Source organism: Pelecanus crispus, chromosome 2, assembly GCF_030463565.1.
Source record: "Pelecanus crispus isolate bPelCri1 chromosome 2, bPelCri1.pri, whole genome shotgun sequence".
NCBI lineage: Eukaryota > Metazoa > Chordata > Aves > Pelecaniformes > Pelecanidae > Pelecanus > Pelecanus crispus.
This window is the reverse complement of record NC_134644.1, coordinates 166,981,493-167,001,402: the sequence shown is the minus strand read 5'-3', so window position 1 is coordinate 167,001,402 and position 19,910 is coordinate 166,981,493. Positions and strand designations below refer to the sequence as shown.

Below are 19,910 nucleotides of genomic sequence, written 5' to 3'. Positions count from 1 at the left end.
GACCACAAGCCCCAGATTCCCTTTCATCTAGTCTCAGCCATTCAGTTCCCAACCTGTGCTGATGCATGGGGTTATTCCATCCCAGGCACAGAACTCTGCACTTCTCCCTGCTGAATTTCAGGAAGTTCTTGTTGGCACAATTCTCTTGTTTCTCAAAGTCCTTCTGGGTTAAAGCTTTGTCTCTTGGTATATCAATCACTTTCCCTTACTAAGCATCATCCTGAATTTGCTGCAGGGTGCACACCCCTGGTGTCATCATCCAAATCATTGATGACAACATTAAACAATACTGGACTACTGTGGCACTCCACTTAGTACTGACCTTCAGCTGGCTACTAAGCCATTGATTATTACCACTTTAACCCTGTCAGTACAGCCATTTTTCAAGCCACACTCATGCATTCCATACTTTCTCAACTTGAAAATAAGAATACTGTGGGTGACGGTGTCAGAAATGTTACCAGAGACACCATATATTCACCATTCTCTCTTGATTCACACAGCCAGTCTTTTCACCAGCAGCCCTTTTCCAATTGTCAGGAACCTCCACTAATTGACATGATGTTTTGCAGATGATAGACATCAACCTGGCAATCACTCATGTCTGCTGGTTTCACTATCTTCCTACAGCAGAAAGCCTCTCTCCTTCTTTTAACCTTAAGCTGAGGAAAGCCTTCTTGGAGGTATGATTTGGATTGCAGTTGCTCTCTTTCTATTCCATTCTATTCAGTGATATCTTGCGAACTCCTTCATTTTCCTTTCATTTTTTTCTTCTGATAAAAATACAATAGTCATGTTTTCCTTATGGGAGTGTCTGTATATTTGTTAAAAAACTTTCAGAGTTGGTCTTGAGTTAACTGAAAACTGTTTAACACATCAAAAATTTCAGCTGCTGTGAGAAATGAGGCTACTGTCTTCCTTTCAGCACCCAATTTCAGGCAGATAGAAGCTGAAATGGTGTGAAATTTCCCAGTGTTTTCCATCTACCCAGAGGCTGCCAGCGGAGGCGGTGCTTCACCTGCTGAAATTCTTCATTAGTAAGAAGTTTTTGAGGAGCACACAGGGCTTGAGATGTTTGCAGAGGCTGTCCTCTGTTCAGCATCTAACTCCAGAGGAGCCTGCTCAGATCCTCGGAACATGTGCAGGATAAAAGGGGACAAGGTGTGAGCTGGACACCTAGACCCTTGACTGCCCACACACTTAATTGCTTTTTTGCTCCCTGGCTCTGGTCTGGCCTCTTCCCAGGCGCTGTCACCAGGCAGTATGGAGAAGACCACGTTACAGCCTACACAGCTCCCCCGGGCTGCTCCATCAGGCTTTGCATCCTCCTGCAATCTTATATGGCCACATGCATACCCTGGCGTATGCAACACATCCCTTCAGCTTTGTGCTCTAAAAACGTCACTCTTGCAGGTTGCAACACTGCCCTCAGATTATTTCGGAGCCTTTGAACTCAACAACACATTAAAAAAGAGTGGCTGGAAAGCTGCCCAGCAGAAAAGGACCTGGGAGTGTTGGTCGACAGCCGGCTGACCATGAGCCAGCAGTGTGCCCAGGTGGCCAAGGAGGCCAACAGCATCCTGGCCTGTATCAAGAATAGTGTGGCCAGCAGGAGCAGGGAGGTGATTGTCCCCCTGTACTCAGCACTGGTGAGGCCGCACCTGGAATACCGTGTCCAGTTTTGGGCCCCTCACTACAAGAAAGACATTGAGGTGCTGGAGCGTGTTCAGAGAAGGGCAACAAAGCTGGTGAAGGGTCTGGAGCACAGGCCTTATGAGGAGTGGCTGAGGGAACTGGGGTTGTTTAGCCTGGAGAAGAGGAGGCTGAGGGGAGACCTTATCGCTCTCTACAACTACCTGAAAGGAGGGTGTAGTGAGGTGGGTGTTGGTGTCTTCTCCCAAGTAGTTAACAATAGGATGAGAGGAAATGGGCTCAAGCTGCGCCAGGGGAGGTTTAGGTTGGTTATTAGGAAAAATTTCTTCACGGAAAGGGTGGTCAAGCATTGGAACAGGCTGCCCAGAGAGGTGGTGGAGTCACCATCCCTGGAAGTGTTCAAAAAACAGGTAGACGTGGCACTGTGTGACATGGTTTCGTGGGCATGGCGGTGTTGGGTTGGTGGTTGGACTGATGATCTTAGAGGCCCTTTCCAACCTTAATGATTCCTAGTTGTTACTTTCATTAAAAAATAATGCAGCCACCAAGCCTGGAAACATGAAATTATTACTCTACCCTTAATTGGTTAGTGGTGGACTTGGTAGTGTTAGGTTAATGGTTGGACTGGATGATCTTAAAGGTCTTTTCCAACCTAAATGATTCTATGATTCTATGACTCTAAAAATAACAATCATGTCTGAGGACCACAGGACACCACTTGTAGGATAGAAGTGAGCCATGGCCAAGTGCCTTACAATGTGTATGGGGTCAGTCTGCCACAGCGGGATGGTCCTAAGCCTGAGCCAGGCCATGCCACTTAGTGTTGGGGCCAGAGACTGGGTTTTGTCCCTTTTATATTTAACAGTATGGGCACAGCATCTATTTGAGATGCAGCTCCTACAGGCCAAAACTTAACACCAAAGTGCGAATTTTTTTTGCGATTCATTTGATTAGCTAATCTGAAACAGGTTGACCGTGTCTTGTTGAATAGGGAACAGCCTTTAAGCTATTAAATGAATGAGTTACTGATTTAGCACTGGCTGTTTGATTCTGAGTAACTGTTTTGAAATGGCTGGCAAAAAGAGCACGTCCAATTTTGCTGCAAGAGCTGCAATCAGCTTACCTATTGCTCTCTTCTCCTGTCCCTACTCCCTCCATTACTTCATCTTAGGGCCACACACCCGATCTTTGTCAAATGATGCCTAAAGCGACCCCTTAACCAGACTGTAATAAAAAATTGCTGTTGGTGTCCTATCTCCTCTGCAGCACCCTCTTCTTTAAAACTTCTATAAGAAGTGAACTAACCTCCATCTTCTCTGCCTTAACACAGGGCAGTAGAGAAACCTGAGGTATTTGATTCATAGTTGTTTGTATTTTATGCCCAGGAGCCCAAGACCATGAACATGGTCCCAGGAGGTCTCAGGCCTGTTGGTGTGGTCAGCTCTGAGTCCATGGTGCCAACCAGCAAAATTACTTTGTCATTCCTTGACTGTGGGTTCAAACCTGTAAGAGCAGCATTTATAACCAAAAGCATTAGAAAACAGCTGTAGCAATCTAACTGATCGCAAGTGATACGTGTCATTTAGGGTCTTGCAGAACCAGACTTGCTTTTAGTTAATTGCTTGGCTGTTATTGCTGTGTAAATGTGTGCTCAGGGCAAAAGGACATACACTTCTAACGTATTTTCAAGCAGAGGGCACATGTCATTACTATGTTAGGAAAACTAGACAACAATCAGGCCTTTTACCAGCTCTTCCTTGTCAGACATAAGTGAGGACAGAATGCTAAGGTGCTCCTCAAACCGATAGGCAATGGTGAGCCTGTTTTGCTTGAATTCAAGCCTTCTCAGCCCTGGTGGGTTCAAAAGTTCAGCTGAGATATGAGTTGGATGTTCCTTCAGAGAAGCTGTGAAAAAGGGAGTGGGAAGGATTCTGGTACACACACATGTATTTGTGTCCAGGTATTTGCGTGTATAGCAACGCCTCGGCCACACTGAGTGGGAGGAAGAGGTGAGGGGGAGGGAAGTACTTTCAAGATTTTTAACTAGTAGAGAAACTTCTTTGAAAATTTAATAACTAAAGATGGGGACTAAAGGGAGAGAGAGGAGTACCTGTACTTCAGTTATGGAGGAATTTTGCTCAGCCAAATAATGACCACAGAGAATCAAAAAGACATCAGATTGCATTTGGTGCCTTCTGCCCTGATAAGTACAGGAGTTGCGCACATAGAATCATAGAGTCATAGAATCCTTTAGGTTGGAAAAGACCTTTAAGATCATCCAGTCCAACCATTAACCTAACATTACGAAGTCCACACTAAGCCAATCAAGGGGAGACTAGACTAAACCATGTCCCCAAGTGCCACATCTACCCATTTTTTGAACACTTCCAGGGATGGTGACTCCACCACCTCTCTGGGCAGCCTGTTCCAATGCTTGACTACTCTTTCCGTGAAGAAATTTTTCCTAATATCCAACCTAAACCTCCCCTGATGCAGCTTGAGCACATTTCCTCTCGTCCTATTGCTAACTACTTGGGAGAAGAGACCAACACCCACCTCACTACACCCTCCTTTCAGGGAGTTGTAGAGAGCGATAAGGTCACCCCTCAGCCTCCTCTTCTCCAGGCTAAACAACCCCAGTTCCCTCAGCCGCTCCTCATAAGGCCTGTGCTCCAGACCCTTCACCAGCTTCATTGCCCTTCTCTGGACATGCTCCAGCACCTCAATGTCTTTCTTGTAGTGAGGGGCCCAAAACTGGACACAGTATTCCAGGTGCGGCCTCACCAGTGCTGAGTACAGGGGGACAATCACCTCCCTGCTCCTGCTGGCCACACTATTCTTGATACAGGCCAGGATGCTGTTGGCCTTCTTGGCCACCTGGGCACACTGCTGCCTCATGTTCAGCCGGCTGTCGACCAACACCCCCAGGTCCTTTTCTGCCTGGCAGCTTTCCAGCCACTCTTCCCCAAGCCTGTAGTGCTGCATGGGGTTGTTGTGATAGAAGTGCAGGACCCGGCACTTGGCCTTGTTAAACCTCATACAGTTGGCCTTGGTCCATCGATCCAGCCTGTCCAGGTCCCTCTGCAGGGCCATCCTACCCTCCAGCAGATTGACACTCCCACCCAACTTGGTGTCATCTGCTGATGTGACCCGCACCAAAGTGTTTGGAATCAGGAGGTTTTCTGGTGGCTTCCAAGTCATGTGATCTCTTGCTCCAAATGGCCTAACTCATCAGAGCACACACTCGTACCCAGCACCTGCCTGGTCACACATCTCTGCAAAGTCTGTTTTACATAAATGACTTGAAGTCTCCCAGCTTGCCACATGTTGCTTCTGCAGCAGCCAAATTAATTCAGTTTGAATGTCCCTAATGCTGTGCCTCTAGGGTGGATGTGTGTAGGGTTTTCTTCGCAGTGCTCAAGTACATAGAATCCCCATTTCCTAGTATGGGAAAGCAGCTTTTATGAAAAGACATTTACAACTTAAAATTACATATTTGAACTTTGCATTGAATTTGCAGCAGAGGACAGCAGTTGCAAGTAATGGTCAAATTCTCCCCACCCAGTGAATGGGGATGGAGAGTCCTGGCACCCCAAGGTGTTGTCTAGGCAGGCCGAGGGAGGATTACAGCTGAAAGAAGTTGTAGATGACCAACTGTGGGCATCAGTTGGGCTCTGTTAAATTCTCTACCCATCCAACATTTCAGAAATTGAATTGGTGACCTGTGTAGCTTGTCTTGTAGGTCATTTTAGGAAGACAAGTAAAAATGCTACTTCAGGAAGGAGAAATGGCAAAGGGTAGTTCTTAATGCTGAAGGCAGTACTTTGTAACTGGTTTCCTTTAGCCAGGGTAAATCCTTTCTGATAAACGCAAAGTTTCTTGTTGGGAATGGGATGGAGAAGGCCACCTACCTCTGACAGAGTTGAGAAAAATCCCCCCTCACTTACAACCTTGCAGCGTTTCATTTGTACCTCTAACAACTGTGTAGGATTGCTGCACTGCTTTTAGTTGACAGTTAAAACAGGTCTCTCTACTTCCTTGCCTGCTCATAGTTGACCATGAAAAGAATCCATGAATAAAGAAAGAATAATATCTCATGCCAGCTCAGTAAAGCTACATCTGTAAGGGAACTTACTGTGTTTACCTGTATGTTTAGTGTAGATCCCTAAAGAAACAAGCTCTATATGATTGTACTTACAGGTGTGTACATGTGTGTTTAACAGGTGGACAGTTCTAAGAGTGCAATATTCCTCCAGCAGGACTAAACAAACTCGTGCAAGGGGCTACCAGCTACCATAAAACCAATTCTTTGACCTCCCAGCAGCCCCAAATAGCTTTCTGTTTAGCCCATTGGGCAAACAAGCAGGCAGGTGAGTAGCTGGTCACCATGCATGTTGTGCTGGGGCCATCAGCAAGCACAGGCTCTTCACGGGCCATGGTGCACGGCACTGTACTGCTTCTTCTGCCCAGTAGCAAGCAGGTGACAAAGAAGCGAAACACAAAGAACCCATCTGAGTAGACAACTTGAGACTACCTCAGGACAGAAAATTAGCAGCAGTCCATTACACTCTGATTGTAGTGAATGTGCGAGCTGAATTCACCTGAATCTCTTTAGTCCAAAACATGGGTACCACTGAGATCTTTAAAACCCCTGTTGGGTTGCCACCAAATCAGGAAGCACTTTCTTTACCACTTGATGTGCGTGAAACCACTGTCATCCTGGGAAGAGGAGTTGCTCTAGATCTTAACTGAAACCGCAGTTCGGATTTCTTACCTTTTCTGTTATCCTGTGCAAGTTTCAGAGAGTCCTTGCTGGCTTAATCTTTGCACAAAAGACAGCTTTGAAAATCGAGACTCTCTTCATGAGTCCTTGGTGTGAAAGACAGGTTTTAATCAAGAAATTGCAATTTCAGCCTTTTCTGTTTGGAGGAGGAGGGGAAGTATGCGGCAAGTTCCAATTCCCCTTCCAACTGTAACAGGGATATGAAACTATCTTCCCACCTTCGCAATGACATCTGTGAGCTGCAGAACCAAATTCTTCCTTTTTCCTGTCTGGCTTGATGAATTTGCGTTACTTTTACAAAATGCATTAGCTCCAACAGGAGAAATTGCAAGCAAAATGTTGTGCAATGGGCATATAACTGCCCTGTAGACTGTGGTTAAGACTTTTTCCTGGTAAGCAGAAGAGCTGTGCTCAAACACAACTGAGTAAGTATGATATCTGAAACCAATTCACTCAGATGCCTGCATTATCTGTGGGTTACAGACTGTGAGAAAGTACTAGAGAAAGCACTCACTGACCATAGGTATTCATCTCTTGGAGACAACTCACAGTCAAAAACCTTATGTGGAAATAAACATAAAATCTATTTTAGACCTTGTCTCTCTTGGCTTTTTCTCTTGGCTAGCTTTAATATTTAACACTCATCACGTTGACTTCTCAGAAACCCAATTCTTAGGTACTTAGTTGTCCGCATGCATTGGACCGAAAGCCTGAGTGGCGAACATGGGGCTGGGCAGCCCTGTCACTTGGCAGCTGAGTCCTGCTGTGAATTTAGCTCATAGATTCCGCCCCAATTAACAGCACTTCCTGCAAAAATGTTCCTTTTGGTGAAATGCTACACCAAAAACCTCCTGAAGGGACATACCTATTCAAAGCAAAACAAACAAACAAACAAACCCCCTCCCCATTCATTGAATCAACTTACAGACAAACCCTGGTCTTCTGAAATATATTAAAAAAAATCTACTTCCTTTGAAAATGGCAGGAAGTTCATATTGCAAGACCAACTAAATGACTCATGCCACATCTATGCTTTTGCTGAACCAGATAAACCTGCCAAAAAGTTTCCAAACTGGAAATAAGTACTTATGCAGGGATATGAATAATATAAGGCAAATCTCTGACAAGGGCATGTGAATCTGAAATCTGTGGTGTTATTTATTTATATTTTTTATTGAGGTCAGTGCCCTTGGTTCAAAGCTGCATTGGATAATTTTTGGAAGCACATGTATGGCTACATGTCAGCATCATCAAGGGATCCAAAGGCAAGAACAAAAGGCTGTAGTAGAATAAAATTCCCAGTGGATGGGGTGTGATATTTGACAGGTCACACAGGGAATTCTTTTGACATGAACTAGCAAATATCAAGTATATTTTTCATAAAACGTGTAGCTTAATCCAAAATTATCCCTGCTGTATTGTTAGCGAGAACAAGGGAACACCCAGTTACTTTTGCACTGACTAATAATATTACACTACTTAAATGTAAACAGTGTGCAGAGATCTTTCTAAAGAAATGCACAATATTTTTTGCAAAAAATAATGCTGTGCTTTTACTTCAGTCAACCCTTTTTCCTTCTTCGCTGCTGCAGCACAACCACTGAAATTTCCTGTGTTAATGCTGGCATGGCAAGAAATATAATGTCAAAGGAAAGAATAGTCTCATAATTAAAATCTGCTTCCATAGCATTGAAATAGATGGAATTGCTACCCTTCAGTGGACTTTGGATCGGGTGGTGATGTCTGGTGGTTCTTCATTTGCACCACCCCTTCCCCTGGAGCCTTGTAAGCATTGATTAGTTAATGGCTTTAAAGTGCTATTTAAATGCTGACATATTGTTCTGCCAGGTATTGGAACACATAGGCAGGTTTCTGCTCAGCACATACGATTAGTCTCTCTAGCATGGAAGTATGCCATTTCCCTTCTTTGTGCAGATGTGTATGCGTATACCTACAATAACCCAGTTTAGTAAACCAACATAAAACAGTAAATCAAGGACTTGTTTACTTTACTCTTAAAAATCTTGGAGACCTATGCTGTCATCTCAATTGAAAGCCATAGACAGCACTGGAGAGGGATGGTGCTTTCAGGTTAGTTTGAACAGCCCATTCACTGGTACAGGAATGGACATCTGTGGCTGGGCAGCCACCCTCTGTAGAGATGCTCTTCTGAAAAGGGCAAGTGCATGCCAACTGCATAAAGCTGGTTTATTAAATAAAATATATTTATAGTAGAAGCACTCATTAGCTTTTCAGTGGGTCCATGTGGGTGGCAACTTATCTCCCTAGCACAGTGGTTCCTAAAGTACACAGTCTGTACACATACAGATAATGGTACAGGAGCCACTCAGCTGCTATGGGAATGTGGTGTGAGCAGTCGTGCAGCCCAGCACACAGTGAACAGGAGGCAGCGGCTCTTGCATTGTCAGCACTGCCACCCTGGTAAATTAAGCCTTGAAAATTCCCATTTTCCCTACCTGTCTTCTAAGTAGACTTTTTCAAGCAGAGAGGAATGATATTCCCCAGGCTTTCAGCTCTGTTCCTTTCTGGCACATGGCAGGATTTGGCTTTCTGAGTACAAACTTTAGCAATTACATCTTCACATAGTAAAATACTTCCTAACTTGGATTTTTGGAATGACTTCATTTTCTTTTGCAATCAACAAATCACCCTCAAAAGACACTGTAAATCACCATGTTATTCTCAGTCATAACTAACAAAATAGCTGGGAAGAGCGCTCGAGCTAGTGAAGGCTTAGTTTGGATGCACACATTCCCAGGCTTTCCTACTCAAGTGGGCTAGCAGCTACTGACTCCTGGGGGCTTCTACCTGCCTGTCTCCAACATTTTTGAGGGTCCAACGCTACATGTGATTTAAATAACAAACAAACTGTAAAGGTCAAAGCAAAAGAAAACACTTCATTCCAGTTCTCCAGTTTGCTCCAGACTCAGTACTTGTTTTTACTGCAAAAGTCTGCATTTAGTGCACAGGGAACAGTTCATTCCATTTGAATCTCTGGAGTTTTCAGCCCCTTCCCCAAAAAGCAGCCAAGTACAGCAGACTGAAAAACTGCTTGAGGATAGGCCAAACCACACAGTTCAGACACTGACCCAGATCTGTTTTCCAAAGGACTGAATGTTTCTGAGCTAGGATTTTGTTTCACAGTCAGATGAAGGAAGGATTAATCCCTTGGAAAATTAGTCAAGCCCATCTTCTTGTTCTAGCATTTGCACTTGTTCCACAACTTTAGGAGCCACTGAGTGAGACAGATCTTCCATAACAAGCATAGCAAGCCAGTGATTTGATAACATAATTTGAAGATGTGACTTCAAAATAGGCTCAGTTGCAAATTAAATTATTTGTGATGGTTTCATTGGTTTCCTGGCCTCACAGTTTAAACTGAGTATGAAAAAGTTTAGACCTTTTATGATGAAAAAACCAAAGCAAGCACACAAAGAATGGCACTGTGTCTTAGAATGACAAATGCTTCTCTTTTGTTGCTTTAGAAATACTTTTCATCCTTGCAGACATTAACTAATCAAAGGTAAGAAAACATGATAAGAAATTTCTTTTTAGTACACTTAGTAATATTTCAGAGTTATTGCTGCACAACATGGTCTCTCGCCATTTTGTGGGGAAAAAGGAACCAGACTTCCAGGGTTCTTTTTCTGAAGGCAGCACTTTCTGACTCAGGTGCAGAAGCTGGGTTAGAAGGACAGAAGCTAATATGCATTTGAACAGCAGCAAGCTTTTACAGACTGGACTTAATAAGCTTATTGTGTAGCCGAGAAAACAGAGGCAGAGAGTTTAACAGAGTCTCAGAGTTTCAGGAATTTCTGATTTCCTCTTCAGGCCACTACACGAGGGAGTATGATAACATGCTGTGCGTTTCATCAGTTTGGGTCACAGTAACCTGCCATAAAAGTGAGGTTGTTAAGTGAAATCGCACACATGGGATAAGCGTGCTTTACAGAAGAGCCACAGAAAAAGCAGCTCAGGCTGTCACAGTTTAACCTGCCCCTTAGCGGGTGGCTACACGCAGAACTGTGTATATAGAGATATTCTTTACTCAGCACACTAGGGCCTCTTTTTGGAATAAACGATTAGCTGCGCTTCTTGCCAAAGAGCTGTTCGCTGGGAAACTCACACAGCACTTGCAGCACCCGCTGCACCCTCTGAACTTTATCAGAAATGTGTGAAGGCATTATTTTGTTTCTACTGCGGAGTTCCTTCCTAGTGGTCACGTTAACATACGCGCATAACATTTTGCAATTCAGGATCTGGTAAACGGACTTATTTTTCTATAGTAGCACACACATCCGCATGAATTTGGCCACCTGTCCCGGGACCCCGCTGTCGCAGTGCTTTGCTCAGCCTTTCCCAAGGCTGCTGCTCTTTCGGTCCTTGGGCAAACCCCTTGCACAGACTCGCTTCTCCTCACCAAGTTGTGTGAAAACCCTTCTTCCCGGCACGGTAACATTTTGGGAAGCAGGGCGGCAGGTCTCAGCCGTTCGCTGCTCCCAAAGCTTGCCTGGAAAGGGGATGCCAGAGGTGAGCCTCCCGCCGGCTGGGCTGCGCGCCTGGGGGAAAGGGGGACCCGGGCTGGCGGTTGCGCGCCGGGGCTCCCCGCTGGTATTTAGGGACTCTGCGCAGACCGGGCAGCCAGGGCGTAGCCGCCGCAAACGTCTACGGGCGACGTGGGGAGCCCTGGGGCGCGGGGCCGGGCGGGCGGAGCCCCGGGACGGGTGGCGGCCCGCCCCGTGCGCCCGTCGGGGAGGCGGCGGCGGCGGCGGCAGCTGGCAGCGCCGCCCGGCGGGCGGGGCGCGGGCTATAAATCCGCTCCGCGGTGGCGGGCGGGCGGCGGCCGGAGCGCGGCGGCGGCAGCGGAGGGACAGCGGTACCGCGGCAGGTAAGGGAGGATCCCTCGGTCCACCCACCCATCTACCTACCTGTCCATCTACCCACCCACCCACCCACCTATCCACCCACCCACCCCCCCACCCCCCGCGGGCCTCGCAGCCCCTTCGAGGGTGCATCCTTGCATCACTCTGCTCCTTTTTCTTGCCAATAAATCCTTCTCCCCGCTCCTTCCAGGCAGGCTTCCCGGCCGCTGGCGGGGGAGCGGGGGGCTCCCAGCCGGGTGGTGGCTGGGCGCTGGCGGGAGGGAGCAGCGGACGGGGTGCCCCGAGCCATGCCCTGGCCCTTGCCGGTGGTGGGGGCAGCTGCTGGGTGCTGCTGCCGCGGTCCAGGCTCCCCTGGCCGTGGCGGACGGGGCTGGGCTGGAAAACAGCTGTGAAACGAAGGCAGAGACTTCTGCGGAAGTTGGCTGCTGGCGCTTGTTGCTTGTGTCTCTCTGCTGTCGCAGCTCTGCGTTGGATTTGAAGCAAGAGGACAGGCTTGAGTGGTGTTCAGCCTTTGCTAGTCAGTAGTTTCGGTGGGGTTATTGCCTTCACCTGTGATGGTAGGTGCAGTTTGCCGTCCGTGCTTTTAGGCGCTGCTCAGGTTCAGAGCGCTTCGCGGTAGGGTTTACAGTGGAGGCACAGCCACGAACTGGGGCTGGTGAAACGAGTGATTTCACTTCTGCTAGGGAGGATGTTTTGGTTAACGTTTTCCACTGTGTTACGGTTTTCTTATGAAACGCTTGCAAACTGGCATTGCTCCCTGTTTTATCCACTGTTTTCTGAAGATCACAGTGCCTGATTTTGTACCCTGTCCCCAGAATAGGTCTCCCTTTAGGCTTCAGATAGTATTCACCATATTATTTAGACGTTTTTCTCCTCAGTTGTCTGTTTAAATAGGAAGTGTATTTTGAACCTAGAAAATGCAGTTGTAGTGGCATGGAAGAGGTCAAAGACAACCTGAAGTTTCTGTCCAGACTCTCTGCAAGGTGTTGCACTGTTTTGACTGCTTCTGGCTTTTTGCCAACTTTTTTTTTTGTGTGTGTGTGTGACCACTGTGTCAAAGACACACAGCTGTGGAAAAACTCACCATTCAGGGCAGGCAATGCAAATAGCCTGTAAACAGGAGCTATCAAGTGCTTCAGGTGAACGTGAGAAGCCTGCCTTGCTGCTTTTAGGCTTGGCTGTTACAAGCATAACTTACATTAAAACTTCAGCCAGTGGCATTAAGCTGGTGCACTTTGAACTTGGCTCTGGGAACATGTTTTCTAAAATTTTGTGCTCTTTTAACTAGAGTCTAACATAGTTTGACGTAGAACGACTGTGTTTTTATCACAAGTGCTTGAGTAAACAGCAGGCAGCTAATGCTGTACAACGTCCTGTGCACAGCAAGAATTTAATGACTGTGGATGAAATGGTAAAACTCAGGAGTAGGTGCAGCAAAAATAGTGTTCCTTAAAGGTTTGTACAGTCCCCTGAGTACTAATAAGCTCTGTACCCTTCAAGAAGAATAATGTATGAATGTGTTCAGGAGGAACTGGTGTGTGTTTTGACATGGAAGATATAGATGCAGTGCAATCAGATTTTAATATAGTAATGAGAGACTACTTAGGGTGTGTATGGTTTCTGTACCTAGTATTTTTCAGTATAAACTAAACAGATGCCATGGCATAACAGTTTGGGGAACTGGAGACCACAACTTCTGAATCTGGGTTCCTTGCACTGCAATTCTGTAGATACCTGAATGGGCTGGATTTCAACTTTGAAAACTTTGAACCAAAATTTCTACAATCAGTGCCCCTTGAGAATGGGCACTCTGCAAAAGTGGCTGTCCTTGAACCAGGCTGGGGGTGACAAGCTGAGGTTTTCATTTGTTTCCCTTAGGGAAAAAGGGCTTGTGTACCGATTCCCTACATTCATTGGCCACTTTACCCAAGGTGAGAGCAGGATAGAGATGTCAAAATGTCAGGTGTCCACAGAATTTGGCAGTAGCCGAAGAAGTTACACCCGCTGCTGAGGGAGCACTGCTGCATGTGCCTGCCTGTGTTTGGGAACCAGCATTCGCACCACCAAAAAACAGACTTGCTAAGTTTTTTGGTTTGTCCCCTGCACAATGGCTTTTTTGTTCTTGCCAAAATAAAAAGGAATGCTAAAATCATCTGGGTAGATAGTATGAATGCTTGGTAAGAACACCAGGATTCTCAAATTTTCCTTATTCCAGTGGGAGACATTCTGCTCTTTGAATATTTCTTTTTTTGCAGTGTGACAGTTGCATGGGGAGATCAGAGTGCATCTTGGGAAGCACTTTGGCATGGGAGTCTGGGCATTAAAAAAACTTATGAGGCAGCTGAGTAACTTGCTGTTGTAGTTCAGGTGGGATTAGCAGTGAACTGTTGTGAGAAAGATTCTTTGATTCAGATTTTTAAACCTAAGTGATTAATTTGTTTGACTGAAGTGCAACATACATCTTCTCATGACCAGCTTAAGGGATTTCAGCAAACTTCTACCTTCCCATAGAAAATACTGTTTTTTCACTTAAATTCATTAGAGCCTGAGAATCTGTTGCACAAAATGTGGAGCATATATGTAATGAGACATTTCTTGCTTTTATTGTCTCAAAATAGACAAAGAGTGAAAGAAAAGATAAAGAAGGGGTGAAACGGGCTCAAAGCTCTTCAGAATGAAGACAACTAGAAACTGAAACTCTCAAAACCAATACAAATTCTAATTGTGGTGGGTCAGCAATGTTTACATCATGCATAAAGCTGGAAGCTTAAGGCAGCAAAAGCCCGTTTGCTGTCAGGGGAGAGTAGAGCCTGGGAAACCAACAGCCCAAATCAGTTCAGTCCCAGCAGTATGCAGCAAGAATGACTTTCTCTTGTTGCTCTGGTTTAACCACTTGAAAGGAAAACCTTCTGAAACCCAGGAGATACAACTGCTTGATATTAATAGTGATGAAATGCTGGTTCTTGAGACCACATAGGACTTCCAGCTGACAGTTTGTTTCCATCTAAGTTCCACATTGTGTCACAGTACCTAGAAATCTCAGGCAGAAGTACAGAAGAGCCCACTCTGTCCTCTCACTGTTTTGCTGAATAAATGGTATTGTATGTAGGCTGCCCTTTAGCTTCAGCTTTTAGGTGTAAATTTGTAAGTTTACCTAATGTGTGATGGTGCTGCCCCTGCAGCCTTCTCGGTGGAGGGCTTTTCTGGACTGTTGCATGGGGAGCCGATCTCTACCTGTCAGCAGGTCAAGAAAGCAATAGTTATCCCTCTGCCATCTGTCAAAAGCTCTGTCCCAAAAGTTGCAATTAAATTACTTTCTAGTACTGGAAAGTCATGGGAAATATTCTGAAACTGTTTAAAAGTCTGAGAGTAAGGCAATCCCATTTTCATGTTTGGTGGTGTGTGTTGCTACAGATGACTAAAATCTAGGTTAGGCCTCTTGGAAATCAATGGCTATGAATATAATGGCTATTGAACTTGGTGTTTCTCTCAAATGCTGGTGGGTTTTTTTCCTATCTGTGTCACTTCCAGAGCCCTGGGTAACTTCAGCGGGGCCAGTCAGTGGGAGGTAATCCCTATTGTTAATTCTCTTTGGCTGTGGAGACGGAGCAGCAGTAAGGAACAATTCAGAGCTTCTCCTGAATATGTGATCATGTATCGTTAAAGTGTTATTATGACTTAATTAAACTCAATACTGAGTGTCCATGAGAATCAATGCCATTCACCATTTAATCCAGCACAGCAAGTGCTCAGAGAGCAAAGCCAGCAGTTATTCAAGTTTCAAACTCGAATGCAAGCTCCTGTGCTGGACAATGAGGGAGATGAGTTTAGTGTTACTTTTAGCTAAGGGCTGCTGCAGGATCAGGCCTGTTTTGTTTCCCAGCTGGCAGAAGAGTGTTGTCTTTGGATAATTCCTGGTGGTTTGTTGTCAAATGGGGTGTTCGCCATGCAGAGGTGCTCCGCAGTGTGCTTGCTGATGCACAGCTGGACTGCCCATGCTGATGAAATTTTCCACAGCTGTATCTGTTTGTACAAAGCAGGATGTATGTCAATTTTACTGCTCTTACTTTGTGTGGCTGATCACGTTTCCTATGTTTCTTTTGGGTTTTGTGCTACTTCCTTTCAGTTAATTGTCACAATTTTAATATATCTTTTTCATCTGTCAGTCAGTTTTTTTCTCTTTATAGCTGGAAGTTGGTCAATGCAGATCTTCCTTTTCAAGCCCTGTTTTTAAAACTGGATATTCACTACTTTTCCAAGCCTTTAGCTGGCTGCTTCCTGTCTGAACTAAGTATAGCTTCAAAAGTATAGCTCTTTTAGCTTCTTTTCTACCATGGATATGTAAGGTCAGTCTGCTAGTACTGTGTGGATGGTGTAAAACTTAATGGAAAGAGCAACCCTTAGGAGCTAGTGCAGCATGAAAACCTGACTGACGGTAAACCAGATCTTTCCATGTGCTTTCAACCATCCCGTGGGTTTTTTGTGTGTGTTGGGTTTTTGTGTCCTTGCCACTCTTCCAACTTCACTTCTTCAAGAAATCCTAATTTTTTTTAGGAAGCAAAAACTAAATGCTAAGGATCTTCATCTGTAATGCCCTTGACGAAGACTCGGTAGGTGAAGGCACTGGTGTTCAAAGCAAAAGAGTGGTAATATATTTCATTTATATACGTGTGTGTTTATTGGTAGGCATGAGGTGAAATAGAAAAATAATCAGCAAAGTAGAATGCAACTTTTAAAGGAACTTTTATTTGGGAACACCATAAGCAGACACCCAGATGGCAAATGCACTGTTAGAGGAAGGAAGGATTGCTCTTGCTGTGGGTTTTTCATTTGCTTCCTTCAGGAAGCTCGTGTGCACCTTGTCAAGCTAATGATGTTGTTTTCCTAGTGCTATAGTTCTAAAATGCTCTAAACATATTTTGTATGTATTGAATGTAACATATCCCAGCTAAATTTTAAGACGCGTTTGCGTCCTTGGACAAAGTTGTGACATACTGGGTTATGTGACTATTCTGTGAAATAGAGGTGTTGCAGAGTTTTATGATGACCCTTTATATTTTGGCAAATTGAAAGTGCTATTTTTTTCCTAGATGATTTAATTTAAGAGCATGGCATTTTTTTCATGTGAAACATGCTGAATTTTATGAAGTTGTGTATAAAATCCTAATCTTAAATAAAAACTTGGGCATGCATGTAATAGGTGCAAACCTGGAGCATGGATGGGTAAGGTTTTGAAAAAAGTCAGTTGAGGATGAAGAATTGTTTTTTGCCTGCTTTGAAGGATTTTGAAAGGCCTTATTTTGAGAAGCAAGGAGTATTCTGGCACTGGATGGTGCTGACTTAAGACACTCCTGCACCAGTCCCATCTGTTGTGATACAGGCAGGAGTGTGCTCAGCCCTTAGGAAGATCATATTGTATCTCTAGGTGCTGAGACTTGCAGGCAATGGAAGACTGTTACCCAAATCTAGTCCTGAGTAGTTCAGCATATGCAAATGCTTAAATTTGGTAATTTTGTAATGGGCCTTTCTTGGGAAGAATGAAAGATGTGTCTGTAACACAATGGCCATTTGTGCAAAGTTTGAGTCCAGATTAAGAGCCAAAATGCTGAAGTTCATCCTAGAAAAGGGGACTGGGAGCTCACAGGAACAAAATAATACCCATAAATTATACTTTCCTCCTCAAAACCAAAGAAAAACTCTCTGACACTTGTCGTGGAAAACTTCAGCCCAGACATTTTTGGCAAGGGTTATAAGGAAAACGTGTAACAGCAATGAGCAAGCGATTTTAATAGATGGTAGAACAAGTTGTAGATGTACTCAGGGGCTGTAACCCATATAATATGACCTAATGAATAAATTAGGTCATGTAAATTAAGGTTCATCATTAACCTTAGCTGTGATGTTTTGTAACTTAAATACTCATCTTTGCAATATGTACATGAAAATGCAAAACATAAAAGAAACCACTCTATACTTGCAGGAGTACAACCTAGAGAGCCAGGTAACATTCCTCATCTCTGAGTACACTACCAGCCTGTCCCTTCTGGAATAATCTCAGTATGTTTTTGCCTCTAACTTGCACAGAACCACCCACTTTTTGAAGCAGTTGCAGCTGGGCAGAAGCTATGAACTATTAAAGCATGGCAGATTGAGAATAGGAGGGGGTGGGGAGAATGGCCTGACACTGGTGAGCTGCAGGAACAATAGCTTGTTTCTTGTCTGTTTAGACTGCAATCTTTGTGGCAGAAACCATCTCTTCCATGTTATGAAAAGCTTAATGCATCTTTGCAGTATTTGTTATTTAATCTGCCCCCAAAGCCCAGCCTAACACCCAGGTGCAAGGCAGGTGTCACGATCTGTACCAATGCATTGCCTTTAATTCCTGCTTAAGACCTTTAAGTTTGCAGTCAGTTGAAGGAGGAGTGGGACAGATGCAGAGAATGATGTTGGGAGGATGCAAGGAGGGTGCTGGGGCAGTGGAAGGAGACAGGCTGCCTTGGTGGGGTAAGAAAATGAAGCCTGGGAAAGCAACTGATTGCTCCTCACTCTTTCCACACTGTGGTGCTGACACCCACAGCCTGGAGTCATTTAAAGCTGAAGGACAATATTGGCACCAGTACAAATGGGCATCGTGTTTCCAAATAAACTTAGGCTGCCACTCAGATGTCAGATTTCTTACGAAAGCCCCTGGTTCCCCTGCCTCCACCCTGTTCCATCGTGCTCTGCAAGGACTGTTGGCAGCCATGTTGGCCATGAGCAGTGGCACTTGCAGAGGCAGGTGAGGATGACAGCAGTCTTTGCAGCTAAAAAGTCCTGAGAATCACTAGTATTTTTAATCTCTTTAAAGAAACTTCACATTATTGGAGACAACTACGTTTCACAGAGGTATGGCCAGAAGCAGTTTCAGGTGCCAGATGCTAAAGAAACCTGAATTTCAGAGAACTTCATTAGGGTTTGTAATCTGTCCCTCATGGAGTTGTGATATTATAGTGAAGGTAGTATTAGGGATTGCTACAAGAGGAAAAAAGCCCTAACACATTGCAAACTCTCAGTTTCCCTGCCAGCTAGGAATAGAATAGCTGCTCATTATATTGGGGGGGAACACAACAGGGGTGTCCAGCGCAGGGGAGATGGGGACAGCAGGCATGCCCTTTGGCTAGCACATCAACCCTTCCCACAGCCAGTTTCTACTCCCATGAAACATAGGGGGACCACAAGCTTTCCAAGGAACATTCCCCATTGCATCCCACAGCAAGAGGATTGTGCAAACTGCATTGCAACAGTCTTCTTGCTCAACATCTGTGGAGTAGACAGAAAGGTTGCTTCCAGCTCACTTTGTTTTGATGCTACTGTCAGTGTGCAGCTGCCAGAGCATATCATGTGTATGAAGTGTAACCAGTCCCTGGTCTGAGGAACTGGCAGTATAAAGGCTGTGTCCGATCCCAGAGCGATTGCAACCGAACAGCTCTGTGCCTGTACAGGCACTGGCGCCAGTCACACAAGTGAAAACCAGAAGAAAAGGACTGGAAACAAGCCTGGAGATCTTGTCTTTCTAACTGCACACGTATGCCAAAGCTGCGGGCAAGTGTAGCTGCGGGAGATGCTGCAGACCCACACCTGCGCGTTGTTCGTGGGAGCCCTGTGCAATCAGCTGCTGGCTCTGTCCTCGCAGCCATCTCTGCGTGGCTTCACCTGGCTGTTGCTTGGCACAGGGCTCAAGTTCTTGGCTAAAACATTTCATTTTTCTAATCAGATTGATTAACACATAGCATACGTCTAAACTTAAGAACAGCTAAAACTTTAAGACCTTCTTGTTTTTTGGGTTTGAAAATTACTTTTATGCTACATTGTGCTCCTAAAAAAACCACTTCTTTTTTTTCTGGACACCAGCCCGAGCTCTTATTTTCAAGTAGTCTTCACTAGAGCATGCTGGTGGAGTAGCTCACAAAGGAGGTTTGATGTAAATAAAAGCAAATTGGTTAGAAACAAACAGAATAGTTGAGTATCAGCAGTGTGCTGTGCTTGAAGAGGGCTAGGTGATGGCGATTCATAGGATGTCTGTGAATTGGAGGCCACCAGGCAGCATAGTTGTTTCGGTTCCCTGATGTTGTTTAATTTAATGCTTTGGTTCCTGACCTTTTCAGATTTGAATCTTGAGGTTATTTAAGGGTTACACTTCCAAGCTTCCTAAGTGTCAGGTTATTAACTTAGTTGCAAATTGAGATAGTCAAGTATAACCTTAGATAGTCTAAGGAAACCCAGAGAGTCCCAAGCAGTTGAGTGTCTTCAGCTTTTGACACTTGCTGCTCAAACAGTTTACTCAGATGCTACTTAACTGTCAAAAGTCATCTGTTTGGTTTTCTTTTTTAAAAGGGGAGGGACTTCTTTTAAAACCTTTTTCTTGATTTATTGTGTGGAACTATGTCAGAGAATCAGTAACTCAGTACACAAAGGACCTCGTGACACCAGTGCCTGTAACAAAGAGTAGCTTAAACAAGGCATGGTGTGGGCAGATGCTTATGCATGAACTGTTTTGGATGCTTGCAAAATGAGTAATTTTCAAATGAATC

At 44.8% G+C, this 19,910-nt stretch overlaps 1 protein-coding gene across 1 annotated transcript in view; it reads left to right on the top strand.

Annotated features, from left to right (window-relative positions):
• The first annotated feature begins 11,326 nt into the window (after positions 1-11,326).
• Positions 11,327-19,910, top strand: part of NDRG1 (N-myc downstream regulated 1) — a 41,035-nt gene continuing 32,451 nt past the window's right edge. The window contains exon 1 of the mRNA XM_075728336.1: positions 11,327-11,345. The gene's annotated coding sequence lies outside the window, so the exon portion shown is untranslated. The remainder of the gene's footprint in view (positions 11,346-19,910) is intronic.